Genomic DNA, 15,062 nt, shown 5'->3' on the forward strand with positions numbered 1-15,062 from the left:
GGTATGGTAGGGTAGGACCATAGTATGTACCTCTATCGGTATTGGGTGTCTATGTCGTTCCCTTTTATGGGTAAAAAATTGCCAAAAATTCAAATTTCGGGGTTTTTGACCTAATTTATCCCCTTGGATGAGGTGTTATTACCTTATATAGTTATATGGGCGTATACAGGGGTTCATTACCTTTCATAAGACATGGGTATATTAATGCACCCCTTGAAAAATTTGGGAGGGGGACCATGGCCCACCCCTTAAATTTTGGAAATTGACCAATTTCAACATTGGGTATTATAGTACAGGACCCTAATATGTATCATGATAAATTTGGGTGGTCCACCTCATTCCCTTCTAGGGGTACAAAATTGCCAAAATATAAACGTAAGCAATACGTTGTACCACGTGTTTGGTTTTCGACCTAATTTATCTCCTTGGATGAGGTCCTATTACCTTATATGATTATATGGTCATGTATAGGGGTCCATTCCTTTCATAAGACATAGGTACATTTGTGCACCCCTTTAAATTTTTTGGATGGCCCACCCCCTAAATTTTGGCAGGGGTACATAGGACCACCCCCCCTTAAATTTTGGAAATTGCCAAATCTAAAAATTTGGTATGGTAGCCTAGGACCATAGTATGTACCTCTATCAGTATTGGGTGTCTATGTCGTTCCCTTTCATGGGTAAAAAATTGCCAAAAATTCAAATTTCGGGGTTTTTTGACCTAATTTATCCCCTTGGATGAGGTGTTATTACCTTATATAGTTATATGGGCGTATACAGGGGTCCATTACCTTTCATAAGATATGGGTATATTTGTGCACTCCTTTAAAAATTTGGGAGGGGTACCTTGGCCCACCCCTTAAATTTTGGAAATTGACCAATTTAAACATTGGGTATTATAGCACAGGACCCTAATATGTATCGTGATAAATTTGGGCGGTCCACCTCATTCCCTTCTAGGGGTACAAAATTGCCAAAATATAAACGTAAGCAATACGTTATACCACGTGTTTGGTTTTTGGTCGATTTTATCCCCTTTGATGAGGTGTTATTATCCTATATAGTTATATGGTCATGTATAGGGGTCCATTACCTTTCATAAGATATGGGTATATTTGTGCACTCCTTTAAAAATTTGGGAGGGGTACTTTGGCCCACCCCTTAAATTTTGGAAATTGACCAATTTAAACATTGGGTATTATAGCACAGGACCCTAATATGTATCTTGATAAATTTGGGCGGTCCACCTCATTCCCTTCTAGGGGTACAAAATTGCCAAAATATAAACGTAAGCAATACGTTATACCACGTGTTTGGTTTTTGGTCGATTTTATTCCCTTTGATGATGTGTTATTATCCTATATAGTTATATGGTCATGTATAGGGGTCCATTACCTTTCATAAGATATGGGTATATTTGTGCCCTCCTTTAAAAATTTGGGAGGGGTACTTTGGCCCACCCCTTAAATTTTGGAAATTGCCCAATTTAAACATTTGGTATTATAGTGCCGGATCCTAACATGTATTGTGATAAATTTGGATGGTCCACCTCGTTTCCTTCTAGGGGTACAAAATTGTCAAAATATAAACGTAAGCAATACGTTGTACCACGTGTTTGGTCTTTTGGCCCAATTTATCCTCTTGGATGAGGTTCTATTACCTTATATGGTTATATGGTTATGTATAGGGGTCTATTCCCTATCATAAGACATAGGTACATTTGTGCACTCCTTTAAAAATTTGGGAGGGGTACTTTGGCCCACCCCTTAAATTTTAGAAATTGCTCATTTTATATATTTGGTATTATAGTACTGGACCCTAACATGTATTATGATAAATTTGGGTGGTCCACCTCGTTCCCTTTTAGGGGTACAAATTGCCAAAATATAAACGTAAGCAATACGTTGTACCACGTGTTTGGTTTGACCTAAGTTATCCCCTTGGATGAGGTTCTATTACCTTATATGGTTATATGGTTATGTATAGGGGTCTATTCCCTATCATAAGACATAGGTACATTTGTGCACTCCTTTAAAAATTTGGGAGGGGTACTTTGGCCCACCCCTTTAATTTTGGAAATTGCCCCTTTTTACATGTTTGGTATTATAGTATAGAACCCTAATATATATTACTATAAATTTGGGTGGTTCACCACGTTTCCTTTGATGGGTACGAAATTGCCAAATTTTAGTACAACCACGTGTTTGGTTTTGGCTCAATTTATCCCCTTGGATGAGGTCCTATTACCTTATATGGTTATATGATCATGTATAGGGGTCCATTCCATATCCCCTTAAATTTTGGAAATTTTCCAATTTAAGCATTCGGTATCATAGTACATGACCTCAACATGTATCATGATAAATTTGGGTGGTCCATCTTGTTCCCTTTCATGGGTAAAAATTACTAAAATATAAACATAAGCAATATGTTGTACCATGCGTTTGGTTTTTGGCCCAATTTCTTCCCTTTGATGGGGTTCTATTACCTTATATGGTTATATGGTCATGTATATGGGTTCATTTCCTATCATAAGACATGGGTACATTGACGCACCCCTTGAAAAATTTGGGAGGGGTATCTTGGCTCATCCACTCGGTTTTAGAAATTGTTTTAATATAAGCATTTGGTATCATAGTACAGGACTTCAATATGTACCACTATAAATTTGGATGGTCCACATCGTTCCCTTTCATGGGTAAAGAACTACCAAAAATCGAATTTCGGAGGTTATTGACACCTATTTAGCACGTTATATGGTTTATTACCTTTATATGTTTATGTTCCCTTTTAAATTTGGGAATTATCAAATAACAAAATTCGGTAAACGTTTTCTAGGACCCATTGGTGTTCCTCTTATGGCCAAATATTCAAAATTTAAATGTTATTGACCGGCTTTATTATTGAATAAGTACAGGATTTATTACTTTTTTCATAAGACACAGGTGTATTTGTGTACCAATCTTAAATTTTGGGAGGGGGTACATTTCTTATTGTCATATCAATAATTGGTAAATGTTCTTTGGGTAAATCATTGTGATCACGTGATCAGTTATTGACCTATGATGGGATTAGGAGTCCAGGACATTGGTACATTGAAACTTTGTAGGATAATTTGAGAATGCGTCATTGGTATTGATTATTACAGCCAAATATAAACGTAAGCAAGACGTTGTACCACGTGATTGACCTTGAGTTTTAGAAATCTGATAGCTAACCTTATTGAATCTTATGACTCATAGTCTTAAGGGAATACATGCTACAACACTGGCAAAGTTATTGTTGATGCAATTTGATTGGCTGATCACTATCTTTCCTGCAATCTGATTGGTTGATCACTATCTTTCGTGCAATCTGTTTGGTTGATGAGTTTTAAATCTTTGCTGTATTCAGTTTTTAAGTTTTGTTTTACATTTAAAAATCTTGTTTTCGTTCAACATTTTGCACTCAATGATAAATATGATCAAAACCGTTTATTTGTTAATCGAATAGTTAAAAACCGGATAAAGTTTGACGGTTAACCGTGAAACGTAAAAATTTTTTAGTTTGAAATTTTTTTTTGCTTGAAACATTTTGTTTGAAAATTCTTGCTTTCAAATTTTTTGTTTGAATTTTTTGTTTCAGAATTTTGTTTGAAATTTTTTTTGACAACTTTTGTTTCAAAATTTTTTGTTTAAAATTTTTTTGTTTGAAATTTTTTTCGTTTCAAATTTTTGTTTAAAATTTTTGTTTGAAATTTTTCGTTTCCAAATTTTTTGTTTGAAAAAATTTTTGTTTGAAATTTTTTTTTGTTTCAAAATTTTGTTTGAATTTCTTTCGTTTGAAATTTTTTTGTTTGAATGTTTTTCGTTTCAAAATTTTGTTTCAAAGATTTTTGTTTGAAATTTTTTGTTTCAAAGTTTGGTTTGACATTTTTAAAGTTTGTGCACTCATTAGTAAAGAACCGGAACTGTTTAGAACTAAAACCTCTGGCAACATTGTGGTGCAATAGTACACGTCAGAACATGGTGCAATAGTACACGTCAGAACATGATAATGCAACGTCATCAGTTTTGCATCATATATAAGTATCGTTCGCGTTAGTATTCATGATAACATCATCATGGCTACTTGTCTGCAGTTTCTAAACACACGTGATGTGATGAAATCATTTACCAAGATTACTGATTTACAACAGAATGTACCTTATAGAATCTTAGCTAGCCAAATGATCCCTACAGAGTTTGGATTAAGAATCGTAGTGAAGCTTGAAAATGATAAGAATATAATTTTACCAGCAAGATATTTACCCATGGAAGCATCAAAACAAGAAGAAGTGCTGCGTTTCTTAAATACTGGATCTGTATCTTTATGCTATAAAAGACTCTTGGGTCGAAGTCATCAATTTGAATTTAGTACACAGCCAGATTCGTCAGCAATTGTGATGAAATCATGAATTCAAACATCAACACGTCAGACATAGTTGTATGAATGTGGTTGGTCAGCATGACGTCAGCAACTGTGATGAAATCATGAATTCAAACGTCAGCACATTCCTTTCCAATGACGTCAGCAATAACTATAAATCAACCAATACACTGTCATCCCACGAAATCATTTGAGCAAGTGCTTTTCAGGAGGAAAGATGTGTACTTCTAACGATAAAGAATTCATCTTCGCAAGCTATTATCCAATAAATATATTTCAAACAAAACATGTGATGATTGGTATCAGTGCTAGAACATTTGAACCAGTAATTCGATTGGGCAAAGCAGAACAATTTGGTGTACAACTGACCTGTGAAGAATGGCAAATATTATGTTCACGAATCGACCAAATGAACGATTATTTTCATGATGAGCTAAATGTGACCATAGTCAAATCATTAGGCTCAAATCATGAAGTGGTGCTGCGTACAGTCCTCGAAGAGAAGATGGTGCTGTTACGTAAAAAGAGTACATTTCATGTCCCTCGCAACATGGTGTATCTAACGCAAACGGAATGGAAGAAATTCATCAGCGTATTTCAGTGTGCGAAACATGCAGTGGAAGTGTGCAACAAAACAAGTATATTCCTGAAAAAGTACTATTTTGAAAAATGTGTTATGCATATTGTACAACATGTATCTAGATATTGTGATGGTTGTCAACATCGTTCGTGGGTGCATACCTGTATTGATAAACAGTTTATTTGTGATCAAATGAACATTGAGTTTCCACCAATTGATATCGCAATAGACCTTAAAAGACTTCAATTGGAATTAAAATTATACGCTAAAGACAAACTAGTGCAAGAAGTTCAAAATACATTGTATCGACAATATCCAGAACCACTATCTGGTATGGATGTATGTGGAGTGTAATAAAATGATCCATTTCAATGAATTGTGTTTTTTTTTCATTTCAAGTACAACCCCATATTCTGACGTGTACTATTGCATCATGAAAAAAAATATTGACAAAGGTTTTTGTTCTAAACAGTTCCGGTTCTTTACTAATGAGTGCACAATCTTTAAAAAAAATGTCAAACCAAACTTTCAAACAAAATTTTTGAAAGGAAAAAATTTGGAAACAAAATTTTCAAACGAAAAAAATTTCAAACGAAAAATTTTAAACAAAAAAATTGAAACAAAAAATTTACAAAAAAATTTTAAACAAACAAAATTTTGAAACAAAAATTTTAAACAAAAAATTTTTTCAAACAAAAATTTCAAACCAAAAGTTTCAAACAAAATTTTGAAACAAAATTTTTAAACAAAACTTTCGAAACAAAAATTTTTAAACTAAAAATATCACACGAAAAAATGTCAAACCAAAGTTTCAAACTTTTTAAATGTTAAAACAAAACTGAATTCAGCAAAGATTTGAAACTCATCAACCAATCAGATTGCACGAAAGGTAGTGATCAACCAATCAGATTGCAGGAAAGATAGTGATCAGCCAATCAAATTGCATCAACAATAACTTTGCCAGTGTTGTAGCATGTATTCCCTTAAGACTATGAGTCATAAGTTTCAATAAGGTTAGCTATCAGATTTCTAAAACTCAAGGTCAATCACGTGGTACAACGTCTTGCTTACGTTTATATTTGGCTGTAATAATCAATACCAATGACGCATTCTCAAATTATCCTACAAAGTTTCAATGTACCAATGTCCTGGACTCCTAATCCCATCATAGGTCAATAACTGATCACGTGATCACAATGATTTACCCAAAGAACATTTACCAATTATTGATATGACAATAAGAAATGTACCCCCTCCCAAAATTTAAGATTGGTACACAAATACACCTGTGTCTTATGAAAAAAGTAATAAATCCTGTACTTATTCAATAATAAAGCCGGTCAATAACATTTAAATTTTGAATATTTGGCCATAAGAGGAACACCAATGGGTCCTAGAAAACGTTTACCGAATTTTGTTATTTGATAATTCCCAAATTTAAAAGGGAACATAAACATATAAAGGTAATAAACCATATAACGTGCTAAATAGGTGTCAATAACCTCCGAAATTCGATTTTTGGTAGTTCTTTACCCATGAAAGGGAACGATGTGGACCATCCAAATTTATAGTGGTACATATTGAAGTCCTGTACTATGATACCAAATGCTTATATTAAAACAATTTCTAAAACCGAGTGGATGAGCCAAGATACCCCTCCCAAATTTTTCAAGGGGTGCGTCAATGTACCCATGTCTTATGATAGGAAATGAACCCATATACATGACCATATAACCATATAAGGTAATAGAACCCCATCAAAGGGAAGAAATTGGGCCAAAAACCAAACGCATGGTACAACATATTGCTTATGTTTATATTTTAGTAATTTTTACCCATGAAAGGGAACAAGATGGACCACCCAAATTTATCATGATACATGTTGAGGTCATGTACTATGATACCGAATGCTTAAATTGGAAAATTTCCAAAATTTAAGGGGATATGGAATGGACCCCTATACATGATCATATAACCATATAAGGTAATAGGACCTCATCCAAGGGGATAAATTGAGCCAAAACCAAACACGTGGTTGTACTAAAATTTGGCAATTTCGTACCCATCAAAGGAAACGTGGTGAACCACCCAAATTTATAGTAATATATATTAGGGTTCTATACTATAATACCAAACATGTAAAAAGGGGCAATTTCCAAAATTAAAGGGGTGGGCCAAAGTACCCCTCCCAAATTTTTAAAGGAGTGCACAAATGTACCTATGTCTTATGATAGGGAATAGACCCCTATACATAACCATATAACCATATAAGGTAATAGAACCTCATCCAAGAGGATAAATTGGGCCAAAAGACCAAACACGTGGTACAACGTATTGCTTACGTTTATATTTTGACAATTTTGTACCCCTAGAAGGAAACGAGGTGGACCATCCAAATTTATCACAATACATGTTAGGATCCGGCACTATAATACCAAATGTTTAAATTGGGCAATTTCCAAAATTTAAGGGGTGGGCCAAAGTACCCCTCCCAAATTTTTAAAGGAGGGCACAAATATACCCATATCTTATGAAAGGTAATGGACCCCTATACATGACCATATAACTATATAGGATAATAACACATCATCAAAGGGAATAAAATCGACCAAAAACCAAACACGTGGTATAACGTATTGCTTACGTTTATATTTTGGCAATTTTGTACCCCTAGAAGGGAATGAGGTGGACCGCCCAAATTTATCAAGATACATATTAGGGTCCTGTGCTATAATACCCAATGTTTAAATTGGTCAATTTCCAAAATTTAAGGGGTGGGCCAAAGTACCCCTCCCAAATTTTTAAAGGAGTGCACAAATATACCCATATCTTATGAAAGGTAATGGACCCCTATACATGACCATATAACTATATAGGATAATAACACCTCATCAAAGGGGATAAAATCGACCAAAAACCAAACACGTGGTATAACGTATTGCTTACGTTTATATTTTGGCAATTTTGTACCCCTAGAAGGGAATGAGGTGGACCGCCCAAATTTATCACGATACATATTAGGGTCCTGTGCTATAATACCCAATGTTTAAATTGGTCAATTTCCAAAATTTAAGGGGTGGGCCAAGGTACCCCTCCCAAATTTTTAAAGGAGTGCACAAATATACCCATATCTTATGAAAGGTAATGGACCCCTGTATACGCCCATATAACTATATAAGGTAATAACACCTCATCCAAGGGGATAAATTAGGTCAAAAAACCCCGAAATTTGAATTTTTGGCAATTTTTTACCCATGAAAGGGAACGACATAGACACCCAATACTGATAGAGGTACATACTATGGTCCTAGGCTACCATACCAAATTTTTAGATTTGGCAATTTCCAAAATTTAAGGGGGGGTGGTCCTATGTACCCCTGCCAAAATTTAGGGGGTGGGCCATCCAAAAAATTTAAAGGGGTGCACAAATGTACCTATGTCTTATGAAAGGAATGGACCCCTATACATGACCATATAATCATATAAGGTAATAGGACCTCATCCAAGGAGATAAATTAGGTCGAAAACCAAACACGTGGTACAACGTATTGCTTACGTTTATATTTTGGCAATTTTGTACCCCTAGAAGGGAATGAGGTGGACCACCCAAATTTATCATGATACATATTAGGGTCCTGTACTATAATACCCAATGTTGAAATTGGTCAATTTCCAAAATTTAAGGGGTGGGCCATGGTCCCCCTCCCAAATTTTTCAAGGGGTGCATTAATATACCCATGTCTTATGAAAGGTAATGAACCCCTGTATACGCCCATATAACTATATAAGGTAATAACACCTCATCCAAGGGGATAAATTAGGTCAAAAACCCCGAAATTTGAATTTTTGGCAATTTTTTACCCATAAAAGGGAACGACATAGACACCCAATACCGATAGAGGTACATACTATGGTCCTACCCTACCATACCAAATTTTTAGATTTGGCAATTTCCGAAATTTAAGCGGGGTGGTCCTATGTACCCCTGCCAAAATTTAGGGGGTGGGCCAAGGTACCCCTGCCAAAATTTAGAGGGGGTGGTCCTAGGTACCCCTAGGTCATTGACCCCGGGCCAAGGTCATTGACCTTTGACCTATGACGTCACAAAAATTTTTGCTGACTCGGCGAGATATACGGGGACCACTACTACTCTAACCCTACCGGAAGTGCTGAACATTTTGGGGTATAGAAGATGTCCCATATAAATAAAATGGGGAAGATTTTTCAGTTCCCCATAAAACCACTAAAATTGGATTTTTTAAATTTTTAGTGATTTACTTAGGTAACGCTAACGAAAACGTACAAGCATGTTGAATTTCAAGTTCTTATTCCAATTCCAAGTACCTAAAACATGAGATTATATGTCAAAAAAAAGAAGAAGAAGAAGAATCCTTTAAATAATATGCGGTATTTGTTCATGCCTCCTTTAGACCCCCTAAAAGTTAAAACTATTCACTTTCGACAATTTTCCTGTGAGTTGGTCTCGGAAAGCTACAATCATGCCAAATTTCAAAGTCGTTCAAAATATTCTCCCCTGTTAGTTATTTATATATTAAAAAAAAAATCAACAGTGCAAAATAGTTTATTTTCATAGACAGACATATTCTACATTTTCAAAAATACAAATATTTTTTAAAATTTCTTCTGAATTTTGTTCGAGCTATTCTCAACGGTAGCGTTAGAATCGTAATATTTGGGGGGGGGGGGCAAGAGGGGAGGCTAGGAAATTTGGGGGAGGAGAGGCAACCACACGTTTTGCTTTGAATATTATTCTTATCGGTTATACATATTACCGTATTATTATTATTCACGGTTGTACATAAAAGAACGGAAGGGCGAAGGAGGGGCGAGAAAAAAATATTGAGGAGGCGGTCGCCCCTCCTCGCCCCCTGTAGAGCCGCCACTGGTTGTTCTTGGAGAGATTTCTGATATGGATTCCATATAAGAGAGCAATATTCTAATTTTTATCTAACCATAGCATTTTAAATCATAATAATGGTATAGAAGTTATGAAAATATTTTGAATTTCTAATTACAAACCCAAATCCCTTACACAAATCTTTTATAATATTTCGTGTGTGGTCCTGAAATGACAAATTAAAATTCATTGTAACTCCCAGGTCTCTTATTGCATATACTCTAAATATGGTGTTACTATTAATCTTTAAACGCTCATTGACGCAACTACTGCTTCGGGGCTTTACACCTCAATATCTCAGCCCCTAATTAAGGTAGGAAGATGGTTTTGATACCAATGTACTTCTGAAGGATGCAGCTTTCACCCTAGAGACCTGCACGGGCCAAATTTTTCGGCTCGAGCCCAATCCAGCCCAGTTTGGGCCCGAAAAATTTTGGAGATTTTCGGGCCGACCCCGGCCCGGCCCGATAAGTTTTTAAAAATTTTTGGCCCAAACCTGACCCGGGCCCGATAAATTTTAAAAGTTTCATTTTGTATCATTTTTCACGGGCACACTTCTTCAACGCTTGCCTTTATTCTAATTATCGTTTAACGAAAGTCAATAATTATTAAAGAATTGCAATTAAAAAAATCGGCACCAGCCCGGCCCGATCTGAAGAAAAATCAGTGTCGGCCTGCCCAAGCCCGGCCCAAAGAAATAACAAAGGCCGGGCCGGGCTTCGGGCCTCAGGCCGAGTCCGGCCCATGCAGGTCTCTATTTCAGCCACGATGCGTGTTATGTATGAGTGGGTTACCAGGGCGGGGAAAAGGAGCTTAAAGTTCGTGTTTTTTTGTTTTTTAAATAGGTTTTTGGGCGGCATTCCCATTTGAGGGTACATTCATAAAAATTGGTATGTAAAGCAATAAAGTGAGCCAATACATGGTGATATCCTGTATTTGTACTTCTTGCTTATATGGGGGGATTATGGAGGAGACAAATGTGGCTAATGTTTGAAATTTCAGTTTTTTTTTTTTTTGGACGTAAATTACATTTAGTTTTATGACAAATATCAATCGCTCAACCCCTAATTAAGCTAAAAAGATCAATGTATTTCTGAGGGATAAAGCTTCGGAAAGTATGCATTTTGTATGTGGGGGGTACCACAGCCGTGGGAGGGAGGGTGAAGTTTCTTTTTCCTTAATTTTTTGATACACAGGGCGTTTTATAGGAATTTCGTTATGAATTTTTTTATCTTACTTTGTGTTGCAGGATCAGAAATGTCTGGCCTAGACATTAGCATCATTTCTTCAGCATAGGATGACTGCAAGGGTTGCCAGGGCCCCGTAAAGTCACATTTTTCATATTTTTATGATTTTTTTTGTTTCTACCTTCTTCTGCTTCTACGAATATAGCGGGAATTGCATGAATGTTATCTCGTTGAAATCTGTGGTCTGTAACAGGGGCGGACTGGCCCACCCTGCTACCCTGCAAATGCAGGGTGGGCCCCCCAAACAGGTGGGCCCCCTCCACCGATTTTAAAAAGATGTGCTCAGTTAAACCTACCAGCATCAAAAATATGGCAGGGTAACTCGCAAACTTGTGTTTTGCATAAAAAAGACGTAAAGTTAAACTTTCATGAACAGACCTTATTCTTCTTCACGTTTATCGACTTGAAAAGGTTCCGTCTATGAGACAATCAGGCCCTGAAACATTGCGGGGTTTGTGATATAGCAGCTGTTAAAAACGAGCACGTTAACTACTACTTTTTTAAATATAAGAAACACAGTAGATTTCAGGCTGTTATTGGATTTGGATACCATTGCCTACTCTGGTCCTTTTACAAGCCGGAGTGGCGATGTTTTAAAGAAACTATAGTTTCGTAGATATTGTTATTGTGGAAAGTGGAGGTGGAGCCGGAACGCTTTTGAACTGCATTGTCCTCAGACCAAGCTTCGAAGAAAGAAATCGGATCAGGCGTTTTTTTTTTCTTTTCAGTGCGGTAAAGCGAAAAGAAGTTAGTTGCCACTATCGACGATTGTTTTATACAAACCTCAAACAATTACTATGAAGTTGCTGCCCTCGGCTCGTGTTTTATTTGTATAGGTATTACATCGAAGAGCATATCCGATAGCAGCAATTCAATTATTGGAACACCAGTTACGTGTCGTTTGTCGTGGAAGACAGGTGTAGTTGTGTCAGTATGGATGGTAGGAGTGATTGTAAGGTAACTGTAAAGAAAAAAATATAAAAGCGGTGCTAAAAAGCGAGAACACAAATGAAGATGTGATTTACAAAAAGCTGCATCTGACCCAAAATAACGTAGGCTATTTGAATCTGTGAAGCCCCAAGAAACAAATGATAGTGAATGTGACTCATTCGAGTACTGCAGGACAGTTGCCAGTTTTTTTTTTTTTTTTTTTTTTTTTTTTTTGTCTAAGGTGTTTATAAATTATAATGTATACACCACGTCTTTGGATGATTTCAGTCAATTGTAGCTTATCTTTTATGGCTATTTTTACTTGAAATTACACAACTTTAACACGCGAACACGAAATTAACTGAACTGTTTGTGCCGCGTAGTGCTTTCAAACGGGTCAGATCAGGCTTTCATGGGTTAGGAGTCGAGTCAAGCTTGCTTGAGACATGGGTCGGGTCATGTCACCTACGCTAGGGTCAGGGCTGCTCTAGCCACGGGTCGGTTCGGGTCAACTTGAACTTCGACCCGACCCGACTCATGACCCGAATAGGTTTTAGCCGAAACGACGCATAAGAAAGTTGACTCGAGCCGACCCGTGGCTAGAGCAACCCTGACCCGACCTGTGACCCAAGGAGGTTCGACTCGAGCCCTGACCCGATGAAGACTGACCTGACCCATTTGCGAGCACTAGCTGCCGGCATTGGGTTCGGTAAGCGTTGGTGTAACTTCTAAAAGTGCTGAACACTTATGCTGTCAGTCAAATCAGTGTGTATATCGTGTAAATCCCTTTAGTTATTTAAAGTTAATTTAAAATAAAAGTGTAGTAAAATGTAAAAAATATTTGTGATGTGCAAAGTAGGTATTCATATGAAAAGAGAAGTTGGGGTCAGCCGAGGAATGGGTGGACTACGATAGACGATATCTAATCTTTCTGCGACATGAAGATATGATATTATGACTTATGTCAAGGAAAATCTTGCGTTTCGAAATCTATCGCAAATTTACCTTCAATCGCATTGAGACCACAAAGTTACAGCTTTTTCAAGTTTCCAACACTGACGCCATGTCTGTTGTCTCACCTGACACGCTTGGGGGGGGGGGGGAGTTGTCTGCTAAGAGCGGGGCGTACTTCCTCGAGATTATACACCAATATTTAGACGAGTTTGTGTATGTGGGTTACAACATTTTCTTCTCGCCAAAAAGACAGGTACAGAGAGAGATTGCGGCACATTCGCGAGCAGACTCCCGACTGAAGTAAGTGGAATACCAAGTACATTTTTTACAGTTTTATACAGTGGGCCCTCATTTCAGTTTAGCAGGGTGGGCCCTATGGTTGCCAGTCCGCCCCTGGTCTGTAAGCTTTCGAACGATGTGTGAATCATGACTCAGTGATAGTTACGTGGATTATCAGAGTCTACAGTTTTGTTAAAATCCCTGATTGACATCCAAAGTTTAATTGTAGATATACATCTTTCATTACGTTTTACTTATGTGCCTTCAGTGGTAATACTGTCTGAAATTCGGTACAATGTATTTACTGTATTTCATATTGTATATTTATACACTGTATACTACTACTACTACTACTACTACTACTACTACTACTACTACTACTACTACTACTACTACTAATAATAATAATAATAATAATAATAATAATAATAATAATGTTTAAAGTCTAATTTTTAAGGTTACTAACTAACAGATCTTATATTCTTTTGTTTTTCGTAGTCTTTTAACATTGACTTCAGCATGCATCCAGAAATATGTTGTATGCTGAAAATCGAACCTTTGCATGACAAATGCTGTGAATTAGTTCAACCAAACGCAACTGAAGATTTGCACGTGGACCATGTTGAACCATTACCTCCGGAAGATGCTGAACAGGATTATTACAATGAATACGACTAGAGGAGAGGAAGTTAAGAAACAAATAGTTTCATTTCAAAGAACAATAAACAAATATCAACAGTGTATGAGGAAGTTAACGTAAGAACGAGATAAATAGTAATATATATCTTTTTATAAAAAAATAAATATATTTAAACTCGGAATGATATAATCAAATTCTTGCGATTTGTTAACATGACACAGTTCTTAAAATTAATAAAATTTATGTATGAATTAGAAAAAGTTAACAAAATACTTGGAGAACATATTTTTTTTTATGTTGTGATAAGCAGAAAAAAATATTACACATAAAAAAGTACAATCCAGTTAATGACGCGTGGTTATTTCTAACAATACTCTTTGAATGTTCATCTAAAAATGTAAAACTTGCAAAACAAAGAATTCGTCAATAAATTGCAATCAACTTTTTCTTTCTTTCTTGTTAAACGCGAGGAATCTTAAAATAACCATGATACTTTGTTTAATTTACGCTTTGTTCTTGATTGCATAAAGGAAACAGGGAAATATTATTGTATATTTGTAATTAGGGTTGCCAGGTTGGTCTGACGGAAGCCCGGAGGCAAGTAGCAAGAGGTAGTGTGGGTCAGCGAAAACTTGTCCCATGATCCACTGACCTACCACCCACTGGATGTATGACCCACCATGACCTACTCTTATCCACTACCCGCCAAAACTCATCCTCATCAAGTCTGACCCATGATCCACACCCTCCTCTCCACTGACTAAAAAATTTACACTCGTAATAAAAGAAAGCTGTGAAATTATTACTAACCAGACTTTGAATTTCTGCAGTCAATCGCTCAAGCACCTATTTCTCACCCACATAGCACACGACGTCCTATTTTGATCCCAATTATCTCATATAGTTTCCGACATTATCGGGATAATGAGTAAACATCCCATGGACGTCCTGCAAGGGACGTCCTAAAGAATTCCTACGTCCACAGGACGTTCCGGATGGGACAGGAGATCCAAGGGAAATCTCACGCCGGACATACCTAGGACCACATTATCCCACGATTTACAAGTAGACATCCATTTGAGGTCCCGTTGAATATCCCGTTTTCTGG

At 36.5% G+C, this 15,062-nt stretch overlaps 1 long non-coding RNA gene across 1 annotated transcript in view; it reads left to right on the forward strand.

Moving 5' to 3' along the window:
* Nucleotides 1-14,338, forward strand: part of LOC145683575 (uncharacterized) — a 37,201-nt gene extending 22,863 nt beyond the window's left edge. The window contains exon 2 of the long non-coding RNA XR_014131151.1: nucleotides 13,813-14,338. This is a non-coding gene — a long non-coding RNA (uncharacterized LOC145683575). The remainder of the gene's footprint in view (nucleotides 1-13,812) is intronic.
* The last annotated feature ends 724 nt before the right edge of the window (nucleotides 14,339-15,062 follow it).

This window comes from Thermobia domestica, chromosome 4 (genome assembly GCF_964235325.1).
Source record: "Thermobia domestica chromosome 4, izTheDome1.hap1.1, whole genome shotgun sequence".
NCBI lineage: Eukaryota > Metazoa > Arthropoda > Insecta > Zygentoma > Lepismatidae > Thermobia > Thermobia domestica.